Below are 18,872 nucleotides of genomic sequence, written 5' to 3' on the forward strand. Positions count from 1 at the left end.
TAGATATTTTCCCCTATCACTAAAGTACAGTGTACCATTATGGCTTAAAATTAGTTAAGATGCTGACATTTCTGGAATTGGCTTTTGGAGGGAGAGCCAATATAAAATTCAATACATTTGTTGCTAATGAGATATCACATCTGAAATGTTTGCCGAATGCCTCCGTGGCTCAGCGATAATGAAGGGAATCCTCTGAGGCGACTACCATGCTGAAACAGCCTTTAGGTGCTTAGATCCAAAAATGGGTTTAACTACATTTTAATTGACTTATATTTACCCACACTATTCTCCTGCAAATATATTTATATATATATATACATAAATAAATAAATAAATAAATGGTCTCTCTGGCACTCCTAGAAGACTTAAATAGGTCACTCAGTCTCCTGTGAGTCACTGATCCTGGCAAGAGACCAAATCGTGCAGTTATAGAGAAGACAAAGACTGAGCTGAGTGGGGCCTAATGATAGTCAGACACTAAACATTATCAACACTATGCCATTAGAATGATTCAATTACACACTAATACAATTTAATATAGTTGACATACGCTACATAACAATGACTACTGCACATCACTGGATGTTATTCTTTTTTTTTCTCACAGTAGCCTAATAGAATTTCCCTGTGGTAAAGGGATCAGCCTGGGCTTCAAGGTTGACGGATGTGTGTATAGGCCTATTGCACAAGACGTAACACATTGCAAGCTTTTATGAAGGAATCTCTTAATTCCTGCACTGGACAAAGTTGACACCACACCAAATTCCTCCAAAGACGGAGGCAGTCATTTCTTCAGACAGGACCACGTGCAGCAGGCTCCATCCTCTCCAGCCCCACTGCCTCCCAGGCCCAGTATAACGTAGTCCTGCCAGGGTCAGTGGTGGGGTCGGTGGCAGTGCTGGGATTCCAGGCAGTCAGTTTACGAGGGGATGACTCACTGTCCGTTACGTCAGCCACCTGGGGACAGCCATTAGTAGTGCCATTGATCTGCCTCGCCACACACCCCATCACCGACACACTAACACGTCCTTAAATGACATTATGGTCCATTGGCACAGACCCAGTCACAGCAATGCACCGTAACCATCCTGCCCCTCCCCTCCTCTTATTCATCCACTCCGAGGGAGAAGCACAAAGGCCAGAGGAAGTATGACTCATCTGTGTAACAAGATGCATTCTTCAGAAATCTCCACAGACATGTTGTTTGCTAAGTAAGGAGCAGCTAGTGAATGCAGTGGCATGGGGTTAGCAGTGAGGGAGGGAGGGAGGGAGTGCAAGAGAAAGAAAAAGAGAGCAACAGAGAGAGGGAGGGAGAGAACAGAGAGAGGGAGGTAGAGAACAGAGAGAGAACAGAGAGAGGGAGGGAGAGAACAGAGAGAGGGAGGGAGAGAACAGAGAGAGAGAGGGAGAGAACAGAGAGAGAGAGGGAGAGAACAGAGAGGGAGGGAGAGAACAGAGAGAGGGAGGGAGAGAACAGAGAGAGGGAGGGAGAGAACAGAGAGAGGGAGGGAGAGAACAGAGAGAGGGAGGTAGAGAACAGAGAGAGGGAGGTAGAGAACAGAGAGAGGGAGGTAGAGAACAGAGAGAGGGAGGGAGAGAACAGAGAGAGGGAGGGAGAGAACAGAGAGGGAGGGAGAGAACAGAGAGAGGGAGGGAGAGAACAGAGAGGGAGGGAGAGAACAGAGAGAGGGAGGGAGAGAACAGAGAGAGGGAGGTAGAGAACAGAGAGAGGGAGAGAACAGAGAGAGGGAGAGAACAGAGAGAGGGAGAGAACAGAGAGAGGGAGGGAGAGCAACAGAGAGAGGGAGGGAGAGCAACAGAGAGAGGGAGGGAGAGCAACAGAGAGAGGGAGGGAGAGAACAGAGAGAGGGAGGGAGAGAACAGAGAGAGGGAGGGAGAGAACAGAGAGAGGGAGGTAGAGAACAGAGAGAGGGAGAGAACAGAGAGAGGGAGGGAGAGCAACAGAGAGAGAGCAACAGAGAGAGGGAGGGAGAGAACAGAGAGGGAGGGAGAGAACAGAGAGAGGGAGGGCGAGCAACAGAGAGAGGGAGGGAGAGAACAGAGAGGGAGGGAGAGCAACAGAGAGAGAGCAACAGAGAGAGGGAGGGAGAGCAACAGAGAGAGAGCAACAGAGAGAGGGAGGGAGAGAACAGAGAGCAACAGAGAGAGAAAGAGAGAATGATGAGGGTGGGACTGGCGGGGGAAGAGTCATCACTCATTATGTCAGTTACAGCTCCACAGATCAACGTTCCCTCTCAAACCCCACCGATAAGATTCCTTGGCTTCATTCTGGAATTTTCTGAATCACAGATGAAACCTTCATGTGCACATGAACTACGTGAAGAGTAACTTATCTGTTTGAGTTTGAGAGACAAAACTCAACGACTTAACGTCGTTCTGCTGAGCAGGCAGAAAACATCGAGGCACAGGGAAAATAAATATGTAAATCATTGGGTTGAGACATCTAGCCTAACATACACACTCCCCCCCACCCCAAATATCCATCTGCAAAACTTGGCTATAAATAAAGATCATGAGCCTTGCACCACATCACACACAGTCTACAACCTAGTCGTGCATTAGCATTGAGAGAGCTAGAGATAAGACAAATGGGCCAGGCTGAGCCAAGCTACTATGTAGACTAGTCTGGTTTAACAGTAGCCTAACTGGTTCAACCCCAGCAGAACTGACTTGCGACAGTGACCGTCACAGTGAGTAGTGTCATTTAGCCTGACTTCACTAAATCAGGATTAGGAACAAATACTTAATTAAACAGAGCCTGCTTTTCCTCACGAAACAGAAGAGGCTGGCAGTATAAACACACACAAATGCTCCCCCAAAAACCGGCCAAATTGCCCCCCCCAAAAAAACTCCATTGCTAAATAATGCTTTTTAATTCATTGATGGAAATACCAGTCGATGTGCTCCAACTTCAATCGCAAATATACTTCATAGGCTAATAAATCCTCAAGACTGCTGGGAAATTAGTGGTGTGGGTTTCTATTTTTATTCACGCAAAAGATGCGAGGTCCTCATAAGTGAACCTCGACTGGGCAAAATTGGCGAAGATTGTGTTGATTTTCCCTGTCTCCAGTGTGCCCGCCGAGAGGGGATTTTTTCTCCAAAACAGAGTAAAGACTGCCTCAAGATCGCGCCTTCTTGAGGACAAAGTAACGAGGCTGATGCGCATCGCAAGCTGCTCCAAGGAGTTGGACAGGTTTGACGTCCCAACAGCAGTGGCTAACTTTGAGCAAGCCAAGGTCCAACGCAAACGCAAGTAAATTAGAGGCAAATTGTGTTCGTCAGGCCCGGTCCTAGAAGTTCTGCTGACGCCTTAAGTAAGATCAAATCAAATTTTATTTGTCACATGTGCCGAATACAACAGGTGTAGACCTTACAGTGAAATGCTTACTTACAAGCCCTTAACCAACAATGCAGTTTTAAGAAAGAAACCTCCCCCCCCAAAAAAAAAAATCACTAAAAAATACAATATAAAATAAAACAAAATAAAAGTAACAAATAACATGTCGCCAGTGTCATGTATATTATAAATATTTGGAATGGATTGATAAACTTGAGTAGAGTAATGATGTGTATCATGTGCAATTGGTGCATTTCAGTTGAGCCTAGTCTGTAGCACTTGGAAACAAAACACCGTTGCCAACTATTCACATCGGAGAGTTACAATGCTGCAATCACTAGGCAGCCAACTGCCTATAATAGCAAACAGTTATCATTAAGTCACGTATATCGCACGACACACGACCCCACAATAGTTTGAATTACAATGAACATAACATTTATTAACATCATCCAGTAGAACTATAAAAAATATATAATTTTAGCTTTAGAAACAAGTGCTTTCATAAATGCATGGCGCGGGCCTCATTTCACAGGAACATTGTAAAATAAGCTCTCTCTCAATGAACCAGCCTTAACAGAATTTTGTTTATTTACATATCAAATTTGATTGTCCAACATCAGTTTTATAATTTTTTCATTTTGTGGACGCCTAGAGTGTCCTCTTTCCACTGCTGTGGGGCTGAATCGCAGCTGGAATGGGGAATGGTGCGGGCTGGCACAGTCATGGCTAGAAGGGATACAGCTTTTGTCAAATTAATGTCAAAAGTAGATTTCTTTTAGCATTTTAGCTAACCCTAACCTAAATCAAATCAAATTTTATTGGGTCACATACACATATTTAGCAGATGTTATTGCGGGTGTAACGGAATGCTTGTAAAAAAAATCTGTCTGTATGTAATAATAAAAATAAATCTGGGCTAATAACGTAATAAAATAACCCACACAAAAAAAATACTGCAAAGTTGCTTAGGAGCTAGAAGCAGAGCTGCCCTATCTGTCGGCGCCATCTTGCCAGTAGCGGAGTATCAAATATCCTAACCTGCTGCGTAAGTTCTCCTAAGCCGCTACGAAATTTGACAAAAGCTGGAACACTTCTAGCCATGACAGGCCGGCCCTGGTGTTTGTAGTGATGTTTTGTTATTTATTAGACCTAATTGAAATGTTTATGCCTAGGCTAAACTAAGTTACAGAGGCCTAGATTGCATTTGAAAACAGCTGTGTTTTATTAATTAATTAAAATGTTCATACAAATAGCCTATAGGACAGGTTGTTCCCAAATTATATTACACAAATATATTTTGAAGTTGTGTTTTATTACTGTGTAGGGCGACTTGTTCTTCTAGGCTAAATGTTTTTCTTCTTTTTTAAATGATATTAACTTATGATTTATAGCAGGGATGAAGACGCAACGGGCCATGTTTTGCTTTTCAATAAAACCTGTCATGTTGGTATAAGAACATCGTTCTACTTCATTTAATCACAACTTCACAGGCTAATTTCTATTCTGTTAAGATGAATTACAATAATTGACATATGATTTTGAGCACCGTGGGTGGACACCTTAATGCGTTACGCACCCAATGCATATGGATGTCCGGTAAATTAAAATCTTGCTGATCACGTTGTCCGGCGCCAAATTTTCCTAATGGAAACCCTGACAGGCACACAACCTCTAGTGCACACACACAAAACACACCTCGATGGTCATTGTGTTATTAATTCTCCCAGCAACTGACTTGGCTACAACTTTGTTTTGGAATGAAGATCCCCCTCAGAAGGCCATCTTTAGCAAGTTAAGCCATTTAACTTGGGAAATGAAATTTGCATTCGCTAGCCACTAATTAAAATGGATACTAAATAGTATGATGAGAGCTCCATTATCATTACTTAAGCTGTGTAAGTTTAGAAAAATCCTTTGCCAGCATTGAGCACACAGCTCACAAGTCTCTTGTAAATCGTATAGGCATATCAATTGTTTCTACTGAGCCTAAGACAAAAAAGCAAAGAAGAATATTCAGGTGCTGTAATAAGCGATCACAGCTCAAGGACAAAGGGTACTAGGGTTGGGCGATATTTGTGAAGACCTCTTCTATGATATGCTACTCCAAATATTGCGATACCTGATATAATCGTTTTGCGTCGTTAATGACTAAATCATTCCAGACTGCAATTTCCATGCTAACAGATACCCATAGACTTCGTCATTACATTAACGCTAGTTAGCATTGGCTCGTGAAACTACCACTAACTTCCTTCATACTAGACAGACATAAAAATGGTCTCCACTAGTTCATCTGGCTATGGGGAAGTAGATAAAGGGCCTCTGACAAAATCCAGAACAGTTTCCATCTATGTCACACGAAACCTCTCGCATGTGCTTTTGAGAACTGTGTTTTCCCAATAATTGAATTTTGGAACATTCGCGCGTGTAGCCTACTGCCGTGTGGGCATTGCTGCGCATATCACTGGTTGCATGAATTTAGGATCTATTGTCCCACAACTGTCCCGGAGTCTGTTTGGAATATTTATTTCATGCACAGAACAACAAGCTGACCAATAGAATGGGTAAACTTCTCTACTAATGGGGGATAGTAGATTGACATAAGCTAGTGATTTAGCTGTTCGTTACTTGTCTTGTTGGCTGAGGAAAAGTAAATGTGGACAGTTCTTGCCAGGTAGCCTAGCAGTTAAGAGAGTTGGGCCAGTAACCAAAAGGTATCTGGTTCGAATCCCCGAGCTGACTAGCGAGAAAATGTTATTGTGCCCTTGAGCAAGGCACTTAACCTTAATTGCTCTGGATAAGATAGTCTGCTAAATGACTCAAATGTAATCTTCAAAGTGCGCCTCAGAACTCAATAAGGACAAATCACATGACGGGCATTGGCTAGAATTGAGATATCTGAGAGATCCATGTGAGTGAGAGGTGCTTCAGAGCACAGTGATTGGCAGCCGGGAGAAGCAAATTATAATGATTATATCCAGCCCAAGGGCGCAACGCGCATTAATTTTTTTGGGGCCTTACAGCCACACAAGGGAGCATGGCCGTCGATGCCACCAGGAAATTCGAGGCCTGGCACCATAGGCACAATTATTTCATTTTATTTTAATGTGTATATGAACAAATGTTTCGATTATTCTGGGCAAGCAGATGAATTAAACATCACACACATTTCTGCCCAAATTTTACAGACCTATAGCGTCTATTCAGCCTAGTTTATTTTGAGAGGGAGCGACTGAGAGTTAGGCAGTGTATTGCTAGATCAATAAAAAGTGTAGTGCTTCAGTAAACTCTCTCTCCATCCCGTGAGGAGGGGGGTCTTTTGAAAACTCTGAACCAATGCTGCATTCCCACATCCACCCGTTCCAGCGAGGGGCTCTTTAAAAATTCATTAATTTAAAGCAAAAATAGATTAAAGAGCCCAGCTGAGCAAAACTCAAAATTTGGCTCCTGAATAACATTAATGATAAAACATCTCCCACAAGCACTGGGGGTTTTGCCTGAAGAAAAAAAGCACAGGCTTTCTTTCACCTTACAGCACCTTGAGACTACATTTTTAATAATTACTAAAATAATGCGTTTCTAATTGTAATTTTTTTATTATGACTTTCCTTAGATCAAAACAGCAGAGTAAAACCTGCAAAAACTCATTCAAATCCACCCTAGAAACTGCCGTTTCCCATAATGCTCTGCCAATGTCAATCTATTCACCATTTGATATCACTGCTTCAGAGCGTTCAAATGACAGCTGCAGCAGGCCCCCCGAAAACGCCTGGAACTGCAGTTACTGTAATTGTGCCGGCCAGCACTAAATTAGGTTCACTTAAGTGCAATTATCCCCCTCTGATCTCTCACATAAAGAGATTCTTTAACATGGAGAAGTGGGCTCACACAATATGACTGCAAACAAGATTCAAATTGGAATCAGGGAGGCATTTCCATTACATGAATGGCTTCATAGCTAATCTGCATTCTAGTGATGCACAGCGATGCTAATGAAGACTGAGCTAGTCCCATTTTACGAACACTGAAACCAGGAGCACAAACTTCATACTGGATTAGAACAGAACATGGGAGAGATTTCAAACAAACCGTTCACAGTCAGTTAGGCCTGAGCTTGTTCAGACAGCCAGCCTGCCTCCCTCCCTCCAACAGTCGCCATCATAGTAACAACGAACAGAGGAGCGTGTTTGTGCCCACCCAATCCACAGGGGAGAAGAGTCTTGTAGTAGAGGAATGACACGCAAAGCCGGGACAAAAGGAGGTATTTTCAGGTAAACATGACTCTGGGATCAAATAGAAGCATAGGCCATGTGTTATATAAATAAAAACATGATAAATCAATAAGGACACCACACCACCATATTTCAAGTCGACTGAAGACAGTCTACTGCCCTCTATACTTGTACTACTGCTGTCAGTCACCAGTCACTAAAAGAACAGCCCAGCCTATAACATATTATAGGATGGTGATGGCTTATATTTTGGCGTCTGACTGCTTGGGCTTGTCTGTGGATAGCCTACCTGTTGGGCTCAGTCTGTCCGATCCCTGAGCAGCATCGTACTGGTACATTCAGCCTGCCTGGCCTGGGGCTCAGCTACCACCAGCAGTCTGATAACTGCGTCTCACACACTTCATTTGAATAATCACTTCAATAAAGGGCAGAAATTAAAAAGCCTATCATTGAGAGGGGGCTAGGCACAGGGCCACAGCTGAATTCCAAATGAGCTGCTGGTATGTGAAAGGTGAGAGACCGGCTCTTAGGTCGGCTTTGTCAGTTTGGAGACTCTACCCACCTCTCCATAATGGTGTCGTTATCCAATTATGCTTATTAAAGAAAGACCACAATATTCAATAGTGGGATATCACAATTTTATGAAATGCAAAACCTGTGAAATACAGTACCTCCAGGTAGATAAAATGAATACCTTAAGCCACTGAACAAGCTCCACAGTTGGCAGAAAAATGTATTTTGTTTCATTCAAGAAATGTCAGAACAGATGTTTGTGGCACCACTGTTAGGCACAGCTGGATAATGGCTTCGCTTCACAAATGCAGGCTGAAACCTCAATCAACGCTGCACAAAGAATATCTCAAAATCGAGGGGAAATGCAGGTCTTCAACACAGGGCTCTGAAAAGACAGAAGGCAGCCTCAAGCATGATCCTTGTGAGGGTACATCTGAAGCATTACCCTAAACCATCAGCACACTGCATAGATATTCCCCTCCCTAATCACAAGAAAACTTGCCAATCTAGTTTGTGAGGAATGGAATCTTTCAGTCAATAACACAAAATGTGCTAAGTGGGTGGGTGATATAACCCCTTTCAATGTGATGGTTTTATTTGTGGAATGCTTATGTTTAGTGGATTTCACTGCATGGTGCTTGTGGTTTCCAGGTAAATTCAGTTGTGCCTCACCTCCTCAAAATGCAGCACATCCTTTATTTTTATTTTTGTGTGTGTGTTTTTGTTCTACCTTATGTTATTTTTTGTACTACACTGATATTGATTACTGCATTGTTGGGTTTATCGCTTGCAAGAAAGGCATTTCACTGTACTTGTGCACGTGACATTAAAACTAGAAACATCCTTGAATGGAAATGGTTACAGACAGACCGAACAAGCAGATGCTGTGTCTCTACTTCCTCAACTGCCATTATGTGCATTTATCCCTGCTCGAGGTTATTTTTTTAAATATACATATGTTTTTTATTTTATTTAACTAGGCAAGTCAGTTAAGAACAAATTCTTATTTACAATGACAGCCTATTTGTAAAGCCCCCCCGGCCAAACCCTCCCCTAACCCGGACGACGCTGCGCCAATTGTGCGCCACCCTATGGGACTCCCGATCACGGCCGGTTGTGACACAGTCTGGGATCGAACCCAGGTCTGTAAAGATTAGGCCTACATTATTGTAGAAAGGTAAAATCCTTAAAATTACAAGTGGATAAACTGAATTACACAGGGCCAACTACACAGAGCATCTAAGAGTTGTCTAATTTCATGCAGATACAAACATTGTAGCCAATACTGTTCAAAATGTCTAAGCTACATGATCCAGACATTTGCATAGATAAGGGATATGAAAATCCTCAATAGCATAAAGGTGAAGTATTTGATGCACTGACTGATGGGCTAATTTCACAATGCTCAGAGAACGGTTCAGTGCCCACAGCCGCAACAATACTGCATCACTCCGCACTCTCTCTCCCTCTACTATCCAGTGATCCAGAAACAACTCCTTCACCGTTCATGCATTTCTTTCAAAGCACATCAAGTGAGAAATTCACATTTTAAAATTCTATCAGCATGTTGTGTGCACCTAATGGTAAGTTGGGGATGCCACAGTCTAATAAATATAATAAAAGCGGATTAATCCACTTATCACTATGAAAACAGATTAGGTTACATCCTAAAAGCAGACTCATTCCTGTCCTCAAGACTCAGAAACTGTAGACAGTATTTAAGGATAATGGAAAGGATAGTACAATATTGTTCTCAAAGGGAAACCGGGATCAATAAAGAAAACCTTTCTTTCTATAGTAGAGATAGGCTCTCTGATGGCCACCATACAATACACACACACAGACAGAGAGAGAGACAGAGAGACAGAGAGACAGAGAGACAGAGAGACAGAGAGACAGAGAGACAGAGAGACAGAGAGACAGAGAGACAGAGAGAGAGAGAGAGAGAGAGAGAGAGAGCCCACTTCCCACAAAATTAGGTGGAAATTGAGTTGCACTTTCTTACCTCCTGCCAAAGGTATGACCATATTAGAGACACATATTTCCCACAAATCGCACAGACCCACAAAGAATTTGAAAACAAAACATTGATAAACTCTCATATCTGTTAGGCGAAATACCGCAATGTGCAATCACAGCAGCAAGATTTGTGATCCATAGATTTGTGATCCATTGCCAAGAAAACAGGGCAACCAGTAGAGCACAAACAAGACTGTAAATTAGAGCTGTCCCCGACAAATAAATCTTGGTCGACCAAGAGTAATCTGTTCTTTCGACCAATCAATTGGTCAACATTTAAAAATGTATAGACACACCCAATGTTTTAATAAAATCAACTATAAGTAGGCTACTGAGCTTGTCTGATGCTTTAAGCACTGCGATCAAAAATGAAGACACACATTTCTAAAGAGGGAGACAGATCAATATAGCCTAACCAGAAGAAAAAAACCCGTTCCCGACCCCCCCGGCTGCTGCTGGCCTTCGCAGATTCTGTGTTATACTCCTGAAGTTGCGGTAATAGGCTACACCAGCGGTCAGCAACCTTTTTCCATTTGGAGTGCCATGTTATCCTACCATTTCTACTGATCTGCATGCCAGTTATGATTTTCATATGCACATTTTCATGGAACAGTTTAATTTCATTTATAATAAAGTCTTCATATCTCAAAATCAATGTCATGTGGTTAATCAAAATTCTAAATGAAAATTATACAAATATAAAAGTAACTTCTATTGCCATTGCCAATAAGAAAAAACGGCCTACATAAAGCCAACAAATAAAAACATTGCAGCCAGCAGGAGGGGGGAGATTTTTTTTTCCTTCTTATAAATCACATTCGCTACACATGGCCTGTCTGCAAGGAACTTGAAACATTGTATCAACTATTGTATCAACTTTAAGCTCATGCTAGCAAACTTGCTACATTGTATAAAATATTCTGGGTCCTCAGAGTTTCCAGTGCCAGTGAGCTCTGGACAGACACAGCTGTAGGCTATTTTGCACAAGGGATAAGAAGTGATCAGGTAGGCCTATTTTATGATGTTTCCACTGGATCAGAGCATGACTTTTCCCGCTTTCATGCAGAGTTGTAATCAAAAGGGAGAGAGCTGAAAATATTTTTCAAATGAGCTACTTTGAGGAACTATTGTCATTCTCAATGGATGTAAAAAGAGACAAAGAAAAAATTGATTTGAGAAGCTCCACAGTGATGGCGAGTTATAGTATCAGATCCCCAAATGGGCACACTTAAAGGCCAACATTTACACACAGGCCAGGTAGACTAGCCCTATTTTTATATGCGTAATCAGGTGAGTGTCCTTACTCAAGATTGACATAAGCGCTCCAAAACAAAAGACAATTAATAAATTGACAACTCGTAAATGGATTAAAATAAACCAAAACTTCTCACCAGTGTAGCCTGGGTTGTGCGCTCTGCAAACAAATAATAATAATAAGCCATTTAGCAGACGCTTTTATCCAAAGCGACTTACATTCATGTGCATACATTTTTACGTATGGGTGGACCCGGGGATCGAGCGCCATGCTCTACCAATTGAGCTACAGAGGACCACAACATGTCCACTCCTACAATGACAACAGTAAGACTGTAATAATAATATATTGGATGCATTAACAGAAATTACTGTAACCAAACAAGCATTGTAGATTAGAAATGATGGGAATTAACAGTAAATGTACTGCTGGTGATACAGGTGTGCCATCTCTGCAGCCTCCACAATGGATTAGTCCACTCAGACAGGCGTGAATCAGACATGTGTCTCGTGTGCCATAATCTTTGTATTATATATTTGCCACTGCTCTAATAAAAAAATAAAAATCTTAGTCCACCAACAGCCTATCGACCAATCGACTAAATGGGGTCAGCCCTATGGTAAATACAACCAATATTTCTCTGTTTACTTATCTTTCCCCTACTATTCGTACAATAACTATTTGCACATTGTTAAAAACACATAGCTGATAATTAACATTTGAAATGTCTTTATCCTTTTGAAACAACAGGTGTTTCTCAAAAATGCTTACTAATGTGCGCCGAGCACACAAATTGGAGTACGGTAGGGTCGGAGTATGAGTCCAAATCAATATATGCGAAACAGAGCATGGAGGGCATTTCTTAAATGCGTACTCCGTTTGCATATTTTGAAGCATGCATTGATGCAAGCTTCATTGGAAAGTATGCAAGGAAATATGACGCAACCACGTAATTTTTTTTTCTAAATTTCTTGAAATCAATGGAAGACATTATTTGAGCTGAAGCAAAGAAAAAAAAAGACACTCCGACATTGGAATAAATGTTGCCTATTCACATCTCATATGTTGTTGCCTGACTACAATATTTTATCTTGATACGTTAATAAATACATGCTGTGTTAATTTTGGCATGTTTACCTGCCTACGTACTGTGGATCGCTAGCCCATAATAAGTCAATGGGCTAACTGGCTAGCTACTAGTACTGTTAGCTAGCCACGAAGAATTGCTAGTTAGCTACCCACAAAGAATTTATATCCATCTTGCATAATATTCATTTTTGCATGTAAAAACTATCTGGTAAGCTACATTAGTATGATTCACATATAGCTAGCTGATAGTTATGAAGTAAAACAGTTGCTTTGTGTATATCTTGTTTTGCCTCTATTGCCATTGTTGTCCTGGCTGGAAGACGGTTCAGTGAATGGGTAAATCAATAGGGCTAACTGGCTAGCTAGCTAGCCACGAAGAATTGGTAGCTACCCACGAAAAACGTACATCTACCTTGCATAACATTTGTTTTAGGTCATTTTTCCCTGTTTAACTAGCTAGATTATTACGATTCACATATCTAGCTGATAATTATGAAGTAAAATGTTTGCTTTGTGTACATCTTGTTTCGTCTGTTGTTGCCATTGTCCTGGCTGGAAGAAGGTTCAGTGAATGGGGAGGTGAAGCGTGAGGTATGGGGAGTGCGAGTGCTTCTCAAATGTATTGTTTTATGCATTCTCCACACTCTCGTCCTCACAAGAACGTACTCAAGAGAACTTGGTCGGGTGAATGCACTCGGAGCATGAGTGTGGAGCACGGTAGGTCGCATATTGAGAAACATTGTTATGTTTTTTGTTTATGTTATTTTTTGTTTCTCCTCACTTGTTCATTTCACTTGGATGTTTCCCATACAAATAAAGCCCATTTCAATTGAATTGAGAGAAAGAAGAGAGAGACAGAGAGATCAATGGTAATGGTTCATGGTAATCCCATTTCCACTACTGCTATTAATGCCTTATTGCTGTTGGTGCCACCATTTTTTGTTATATGTATACTTTGACAATAAGTAATTTAACTTGCCATGTCAATAAAGTGTACTGAATTGAATTGAGAGAGAGTGGGAGAGACCGAGACAGAGAGACTGAGTAACAGAACTTTGAAGGCACATTACATGATGGTTGTCTTGTCATCCACATTTGAAAAGCCCTCCCCATTTTTGCTCAGTAAAAAAACTGTACTTCGGGGAATAGGACGCTGTGACTAAAGTCAAATGGAACCAAAGGCTTACTCAAGTCATTGCACACAGAAAAAACTGCCAGGAGTGTTATCAAAACTTGAACAGCAGTTTCAGGGCTGCATGTGCATGCAGACAGCACACTGTAGCTGCTATTAAAAGAACGGGTGATTAAGAACACAAGCCAGATCTGATCTATCTTTGTTGGACTGTTTTCGAAATTGTGCAAGTCAAATACTATAACCTCAATCAACACAGCCTTGCCCTCAAGTGCTTTCTTGATTCTTAGTAGCCAAACTAGCCAGTGACATTTTGCCAATGCATTCGTTTTTTATTAGACATCAAATTGATTGTTTTAGACTAGCTACCATCGATATATGGGGAAATCCCACAATCAGACGACGAACCGCATTCTAACAGCTGATTTGGATTGAGGGACCAAATTGACCAACCAGTCAAGCTAACTAGCTCGAACTAGCTAACGACAGAGCGTGCGCTCAGTGAGTTTGGACTAACCTAAATATTCCCAAATTAGTTAACGTTAGCCACTTAACGTTACAGTAGCTAAGGTAAACAGCTGGCTAACATTATAGCTAGCAACACACCTTGTCAAAGGAAGGTCGGTTTTCTTTACAACATGGGTTGGTACCTAGCGAACTGGCTAGTTAAAGATATGGAAGACGAATGCTAGCTGTCAAAGTTGCTCAGTTATCAGTGGTGCTAGCTAGCTAACGTTCGCTAGATAGATAGCTGTCAAGCTCGAGAGTTATAGCTAGCTAACGTAGCTAATATGATGAACCATGCTATCACGTTAGTTAATTGGCAACGACCTACATGGATCATTATTAATGACGTCCCCATAGGCTCCGTCCCAGCAAAAAGAAAACTGACAAGAGGCCCTGATTTCTGAACTCAATCCCCAGAACTTCAGTGCAGCTCACTCCCCCATGAAAGTCGTCCATTTCATGGGCCTCAGTTCAACTTCCATTCCCATGTTTTACAGCTCACTTACCCTGGGTATATCAGGTCGTTGCCTTTGTCCAGGGCAGTGTTGAAGTAACGGCCCACTCCTCTTCCACCAAGTCCCTCAGGTGCCTATACTCTTGGCGTTTGTCCTAGGTAAGACCCGTTGTGCCCTCACCGATGTGCCCGTGGCGTCCCTCTTTGGCTTCTCCGCCTTTTCCCGTTCGCCTTTCTCTCGACAACCAACATCCGGGACACTGTCATTAGCTACACAAAAATACCCGGAACTACTTCCAACACAATTCAGAGAACGATACAGATTACAAACTGCACTGGCTATATTACTGCACTCTACGATTTACACAGCCACAAAAACTAGTCCCCTCCCTGTCCTCCCTCTCGCTCTCTCTGCCACAACTACTTTAATAAAACAACAACAACAAAAACAATAATAATAAAACAACACATATTTACTCAATCATAATAAACAACAAAATAAATAATACGATTAATGTGTTATTAGCTATTCATAATCTTAGTACAGGAGTTACGACAGTACAACTAGAGGTAATTTTGAATTATTAATTTGACTATTTCCTTGACTTCAGATCTATTACACTGTTGTTAGAAGCATCTAGTCATCTACATGGAGCATCATCTTAATAATGTTAATGTTATGAGACATGTATTGACATTTTTGGTCAATTCATACTTTGCTGGACTCAAAAACGTCTGATCACTACTAGTACAGTATCATTTCAGCTTCCTCATACAGTTTTTGTTTGGGAAACAGAGCCTCCAGGGGGTTCTCATTGAAAATGCTTCACGCAAACAATTTGCCAATCATATTTCCTCCTGTCCAAATATGTGATGGGAATAAGCAAATTATCTACAATTACATTGTGGGTTGAATGTAGCCATAGCCAAATATGGAGAGATACAGTTGAAGTCGGAAGTTTACATACACTTAGATTGGAGTCATTAAAACTTGTTTTTCAACCACTCCACAAATGTCTTGTTAACAAACTATAGTTTTGGCAAGTCGGTTAGGACATCTACTTTGTGCATGACACAAGTAATTTTTCCAACAATTGTTTACAGACAGATTATTTCACTTATAATTCACTGTATCACAATTCCAGTGGTTCAGAAGTCTACATACACTAAATTGACTGTGCCTTTAAACAGCTTGGAAAATTCCAGAAAATGATGTCATGGCTTTAGAAGCTTCTGATAGGCTAATTGACATCATTTGAGTCAATTGGAGGTATCCTGTGGATGTATTTCAAGGTGTACCTTCAAACTCAGTGCATCTTTGCTTGACATCATGGGAAAATCAAAAGTAATCAGCCAAGACCTCAGAAAAAAAATTTGTAGACCTCCACAAGTCTGGTTCATCCTTGGGAGCAATTTCCAAACGCCTGAAGGTACCATGTTCATCTGTACAAACAATAGTACGCAAGTATAAACACCATGGGACCACGCAGCCGTCATACCGCTCAGGAAAGAGACGCGTTCTGACTCCTAGAGATGAACGTACTTTGGTGCGAAAAGTGCAAATAAATCCCAGAACAACAGCAAATGACCTTGTGAAGATGCTGGAGGAAACCGGTACAAAAGTATCTATATCCAAAGTAAAACGAGTCCTATATCGACATAACCTGAAAGGCCGCTCAGCAAGGAAGAAGCCACTGCTCCAAAACCGCCATAAAAAAGCCAGACTACGGTTTGCAACTGCACATGGGGACAAAGATTGTACTTTTTGGAGAAATGTCCTCTGGTCTGATGAAACAAAAATAGAACTGTTTGGCCATAATGACCATCGTTATGTTTGGAGGAAAAAGGGGATAGCTTGCAAGCCGAAGAACACCATCCCAACCGTGAAGCACGGGGGTGGCAGCATCATGCTGTGGGGGTGCTTTGCTGCAGGAAGGACTGGTGCACTTCACAAAATAGATGGCATCATGAGGAAGGAAAATTATGTGGATATATTGAAGCAACATCTCAAGATATCAGTCAGGAAGTTAAAGCTTGGTCGCAAATGGTCTTCCAAATGGACAATGACCCCAAGCATACTTCCAAAGTTGTGGCAAAATGGCTTAAGGACAACAAAGTCAAAGTATTGGAGTGGCCATCACAAAGCCCTGACGTCAATCCTATAGAAAATATGTGGGCAGAATTGAAAAGCATGTGCGAGCAAGGAGGCCTACAAACCTGACTCAGTTACAACAGCTCTGTCAGGAGGAATGGGCCAAAATTCACCCAACTTATTGTGGGAAGCTTGTGGAAGACTACCTGAAACGTTTGACCCAAGTTAAACAATTTAAAGGCAATGCTACCAAATACTAATTGAGTGTAAGTAAACTTCTGACCCACTGGGAATGTGATGAAAGAAATAAAAGCTGAAATAAATCATTCTCTCAACTATTATTCTGACATTTCACATTCTTAAAATAAAGTGGTGATCCTAACTGACCTAAGACAGATTTTTTACTAAGATCAAATGTCAGGAATTGTGAAAAACTGAGTTTAAATGTATTTGGCTAAGGCGTATGCAAATCTAAGATTTCAACTGTAGATACCACGCTGTCAATACAGCAGTTGGTCACTGTGTTATTGTTCAGTTGACATTTGTATCACTTCAGGTTAATGTGTAGAAAACTTAGCAAAAAATTGAAAAGGAAATAATAACAAGACTATAAACAAGGAGTACCGTACCTAGTCAATGCGCAGGGGTACGAGGTATTTGAGGTAATTTAGGTATTATGTACGTGTAGGTAGGGGTAAAAGTGACTAGGCAATCAGGATAGATCATAAACAGAGTAGCAGCAGCGTTTGTGAAGAGTGTGAAAGTGTGTCTTTGTGTAAGTGTGTGTGTGTGTGGCATCAATATGCGTGTGTGTGTGTGTGTGTTGGAGTGTCAGTGTAGTACGTGTGTGGGTAGAGTCCAGTGAGTGTTCATAAAGCCGGTGCAAGAGAGTCAGTGCAAATAAAATGGGGGTCAATGCAAATAGTCACGGTAGCCATTTGATTAACTGTTCACCAGTCTTATGGCTTGGGGGTAGAAGCTGTTCAGCAGTCTTTTGGTCCTAGACATGTCGGTAGCAGAGAGAACATTCTATGACTTGTGTGGTTGGAATTTTAGGGCCTTCCTCTGACACCGCCTGGTATAGAGGTCTTGGATGGCAGGGAGCTTGGCCCCAGTGATGTACTGGGCCATACGCACTACCCTCTGTAGCGCCTTATGGTTGGATGCCAAGCAGTTGCCATACCAAGCGGTGATGCAGCCAGTCAAGATTCTCTAAATTGTGCAGCTGTAGAACCTTTTGAGGGCCCATGCCAATCTCTACATTCTCAGGCCTTTGATTGAAGTGTGCCCCTGTTCTCACCCAGGTTTGTGTGTGCTATATGAAAGAGGACTACAGCCTCTGCCAAGAGATTTGGACTTGTAGGTAGTGCACTTGTCCTGTCGCTGGTTTCAGCCTAGCTCCAGCTATCACTTCATTGCTGGCAGCGGTGGGGTGATTCTGCAGTCTCTCAGGCTTTTGTCTGATGTTTGCCTTATTGGTGTAGCCTTCCTACTGAGGCTTATTACGGCCTCTGCCAAGAGGTCTGGACCTTCATGGACGTTTGCTTGCACTGTAGGTTCAGTATCTAGATAAAGGCAGCTCAATCACTGCATGGGTTATTATTATATCTGCCAAAATTGTTTAAGTGTGATAAATAACTGACACAATGTATCGGCTAGCGCCTACATTTATTTGGTTGTTGTAAGGAAAAGTCATCTGACAATTCAACCTCCACGACGTTAGATGGCGACATAGTTCTGAGTTGTTTACATTGCAGCGGAATAGATCATAGAAGAAGACGTCACGCCAGACAGCATCAGGAAGTCGACCACTACTTCTCAATCATCAGACTTCTTTCCCTCGGTGTCTTTAAAAGTAAGTAATGTTTATATTAATTAAAAAGATTAATTGAAATATTAAGCTAATTCACTGACAACTGCAACACGAGCCGAATGATCTTAGGTGTAGTTGTAGCTAGTACACAAAAGTGAGTTTAACATACTTAGCCTATATGCCAACCAGTCAAATAATCAACCAGTGACTACTATTCGTCCCCTCAAAAGTGTTTCAAGGTCACAAGTATCCTATTCCTACCAAAACTTTAAAAAAGTAACTGAAAACTATGGCTCATCTCCTCCCACATCTTACTCCGACATTTGTCCCACAAATTACACACTATGCATGTTAGGTTTCACATTCCTTTTCAATATCATTTTTGTTTTGTAAACGGATGTC

At 41.6% G+C, this 18,872-nt stretch overlaps 1 protein-coding gene across 1 annotated transcript in view; it reads right to left on the bottom strand.

Moving 5' to 3' along the window:
- LOC121574841 (forkhead box protein J3) overlaps window positions 1-14,814 on the bottom strand; it is a 116,906-nt gene extending 102,092 nt beyond the window's left edge. Inside the window, exon 1 of the mRNA XM_041887467.2 lies at window positions 14,618-14,814. The gene's annotated coding sequence lies outside the window, so the exon portion shown is untranslated. The remainder of the gene's footprint in view (window positions 1-14,617) is intronic.
- Between the last annotated feature and the right edge of the window lie 4,058 nt (window positions 14,815-18,872).

The sequence above is a fragment of the Coregonus clupeaformis genome, chromosome 10 (assembly GCF_020615455.1).
Source record: "Coregonus clupeaformis isolate EN_2021a chromosome 10, ASM2061545v1, whole genome shotgun sequence".
In the NCBI taxonomy this organism is placed as follows: Eukaryota; Metazoa; Chordata; class Actinopteri; order Salmoniformes; family Salmonidae; genus Coregonus; species Coregonus clupeaformis.